Here is a 3,693-nt window from a genome sequence, read left to right on the forward strand (position 1 = left end):
ATCGTCCAGGGAGATGATCTGATTACACTTTCAAACATACAGTATTGAATAGGGATTATTCTACCTTTACGAAATGGGATTTTGATTAAAACATGGCTTTTCTAGGGGTCATACTTCCTTTCAAACCAGCATAATGAGCCTCCACTTGTACTGGGCCCCTGCCACTTTTATTGGGGAAGATGAGCCCTTTAGGGAACTATCTCCTTCACCTGATTAGTTTCTTTGTCTCTCAGTCACTCCTTAATTTCACTCTAGTCTTGTGAAGTGTGAAAACTGAGAAATCCTGTTTCTTTCTTTAATGGGCTGCTGAAAAGGAAAAAAAGTCCTTTTCAGAGCCATCCCTATCTTCCACCTGTTCCAGGCTGGCGTACAATGTGTCTGGACACAGAAGTTCCCCAGTTCTTCCAGACAGTTCTGGCTATTTACTAGCAACCCTAGAGGATGAACTAAATCCCACACCTCCCTACACTGCCATCTTACCCCACCTCCCTGCCCTGTTGGGTTTTGTCATGGATAGTTTTTTCTTTTATGTTTCTTCTTTTTTAAAAAAAATATCTTTTCAAAGGCTCCCACTATTTTAGGATGCTAATGACCCTCTCTATAAGATAGGATATAGATTTAGCTGCTATACCACATTCCTCAAATAAAAATGCCTTAAACAAGATAAAAAATGAATTTATCGGTCATGTAATAGTTCAGGCATAAACAGTCCAGTGCTGTATGGTGACTCCTAGGTGTCAAGAGTCCAGGCTCCTAGTTTGTGCATTAATGAAGTAATCTACATTTATTTTTAACCAGCCTACTTCCCTGCCTGGATGTATATGTAGAATATAATAATTAAATAAAATATTTATATATTACTGTTAAAAAAAAAAAGGCTTGTCAACTAGAGCTTCTAGGTTAAGCCTAAATACCAGTAAAATAAATCTACCCTTAACAAAGAAAACTAGAAGGCCAAAGAGAAGGCACTTCTAAATGGAATCAATTCTCTTTCCAGTATTTTGATGCTTTAGCTATAAAAATTATTCTATTTTCATCTTGAACTTAGATAATCATAAAAAACACTAACTTTTAAAAAAAAAGAGCTCTGGTTTCTCTGTTCTTTCTACAATGTTTTCTTTCCTGTGGTTCACAATCAAGTCTTCATTTCAGCCAACAGAAAATGGGAATGGGGGGGGGTGGTCATCCCTCCCTTTTCAGAGCATGAACCAGAAGTTGCACACCTCATTTCTGTTTACATCCTATTTGCCAGAGATCAGTGACATGACCACATCTACCTGCAAGGGAAGTTGAGAAATGTATTGTGATCATGTGCCCAGGTAAAAATTAAGGCATCTGTTATCATAAAGGAAGGCAGCAGGGGTCAGGGGAACAGATTTTAGTGGACAATTTTTGGTCCTGCAATATGTCACTTTTAGAACTTTTTTATACCCAGGGCTTCAGTGACTTTATTTTTTGACTTTCTTCTATCATTTCAGTGGGAGTTAGAGAGAAAAAGAGAAACGCTTATGTTTAGTTTTCTGTCTTGAGCCAGAACCTGTACCCTGTTTTCCAACTGCTTCTTATTAGCTGTCCTTTTTTCTTCTACCTGGGAACCTCCCATTTCTTTTGGTGCTACTGCTTGTTCTTGGTTAGGCTGAAACTGGGCCATACCATCTTACTTAAGGACTGATCTTCTCCTTGTCTAAGGTGGACAATTGCTATTTTATGGCTACCCATCATTTAATTCCCTTTCTGTTTTAAGGGATCCTAAAACATTGGGATGTGGGACCCCAGCTCTCATTAATTATACCAAAGGCAGTAAGATAATCCATTGATTTCCCCATCCCTAACCCTGCCCAAGTAAGTTGGCGTGAGGACATTTGTCCTTTGCTCACCCAGCCAATTGGATGTACCTTCTCGTGACTTTGAACCTTGAAAAAGCAACGTGAAGACACATGGTCAGAGAATATTTAGTTGGTAGAGTGGTGGGCCCAGTGGTATGGCAGCAACTGTCCAGTGATCACAGTCCTTAGTGACCAAACTATTCCTATGGCACCATCTGAGATGCCCGATATTTTATTTTTTGGTTCTTGCCAATTTTTTGAAGACTACTTTTCCAGACTTCACATTTTGGTTGAGTGAGATGTGAACAGGGCTGAGGTAGCCTGAAACCTAATGCAAAGTATGATTCAGGGGGTTGTTGATTTATAATTTAATTGAATTATGGCATTACCTCATTTCTTATGTGTAAGTTAGGGCATTGTTTATGAAAAAGTGGTATCTTGGGACCTGGAATGCATTTATATGAAAGGATTTGAAAGGCTTGGTAAAACTCTAAACACACAGTTCCCTTGCAAGTCTAACTAGCTTCTCCTTCCTATGGAGTCACCTTGGAAGAGGAAGCCAACCTCACACCTACTCATGCCCCACTCATGTTGAATTCCATATTTACAACTGAAATCAGATCCAGCTTGACCTGGGGAATAAATAGAAAATCAAATACAAGAGGAGAAAACTTAAACACTAAAAGAATTGTAGTAATTTGCTAGTTTTTATAATAAAAATATGTGGAGATTAGTGTGAGGGTAGATTTTGAGGGTTATTAGTAAGGGAAGAACTGAATTTTAGGTTGGACTGAATGTATCAATATGGGTGCATTTATCAGAGTTATGATTTCATGTGCAATTGGAATGGATGGAATGAATCTAGATGAATGTAATCTGGACTCAATGGGTCCATAAATGAAGTCAAGGTGTTAAAATCTATTTTAAAGGAAGGACTTTAAAGACTTTAGAAATAAAAATGCTAGAGTAGATTTTTCATGTGCAACCCACCCAACTACTCACCTTCTAACTTCATCTCTTCAGTAAGGTCCAGAATCCATTCTCTTCATCAACGTCTAGAGAAAATCCATGAGAAAGAGGTGCCATTATCTTTGGAAAGTTCTTCAGTGGCTATCTGCAAATTGTGCCTGCTACTGAGGAACACTGCAGTTGAAATAGGTTCCTTAATTTCATTAAAGATAGGAAGATTTGGATGTGGTAGAAGCCAAGTAGCAGTACTTAATGGCTAGAGAAAATGTGATTGCAGGTAGTATAAAAGGCAGTGGGTCTCACATTGAATGGCATTACCTCAAGTGGCTAATTGAGCTTGGAATCCTTAAGATTGTTGAGAACTGTGAAGCATCTGAGATTAGTCTGCTACAGTTTCATAGATGCTGGCAGAGACATCAGACACTTGGGTCAGAGATAAAGGACTTTATTACTCATAGCACAACAGGCAGTATGAGCTTCATGTTTATGTCAGTCTCTCTTGCCTATCAAGTCCCTTGGGGCAATAAAAAGAGGCCCAGGTATATGCTGTGCATGTAATAGGTTTGCTTCACAACTGAGAAACCCCAATCTTAGAAAACCTCAGCTTTTTAAAATGAGCTGCAAGGAAACCTACCTAACCCTTGTCCTGGAGTAAGACATCTGTATTTCCTGGTCAGGGAAAAGAATCTGCCCTCTCCCTCAGAGAAAAACATCTCCATGTTCCAGGGCTCTTTGGTATAAAAATATCTTTGAAAAAAGAGTTTGGAATGAAAGTTGATACAAAAATACAGAAATGCCATGGGGAATTGTCTTTCAATAAGGACTAATCTAGATAACTAGGCCTACTTGATTTGTATTACCCAAAATTATACATTTGGTTTCTAGAATCCTGGCTAAC

At 38.6% G+C, this 3,693-nt stretch overlaps 1 long non-coding RNA gene across 2 annotated transcripts; it reads right to left on the bottom strand.

Moving 5' to 3' along the window:
- Positions 1-1,099: 1,099 nt before the first annotated feature.
- Positions 1,100-3,195, bottom strand: LOC143666060 (uncharacterized). Of its 2 annotated transcripts, none has more exons than XR_013167347.1 (3): positions 3,114-3,195; positions 2,829-2,881; positions 1,100-1,277 (listed from the first exon to the last, which is right to left on the bottom strand). It is a non-coding gene; the product is annotated as an uncharacterized LOC143666060 (long non-coding RNA). The 2 variants fall into 2 exon arrangements; XR_013167346.1 differs by lacking the exon at positions 1,100-1,277 and adding an exon at positions 2,244-2,458.
- Positions 3,196-3,693: the final 498 nt, after the last annotated feature.

The sequence above is a fragment of the Tamandua tetradactyla genome, chromosome 22 (genome assembly GCF_023851605.1).
Source record: "Tamandua tetradactyla isolate mTamTet1 chromosome 22, mTamTet1.pri, whole genome shotgun sequence".
Taxonomy (NCBI): domain Eukaryota; kingdom Metazoa; phylum Chordata; class Mammalia; order Pilosa; family Myrmecophagidae; genus Tamandua; species Tamandua tetradactyla.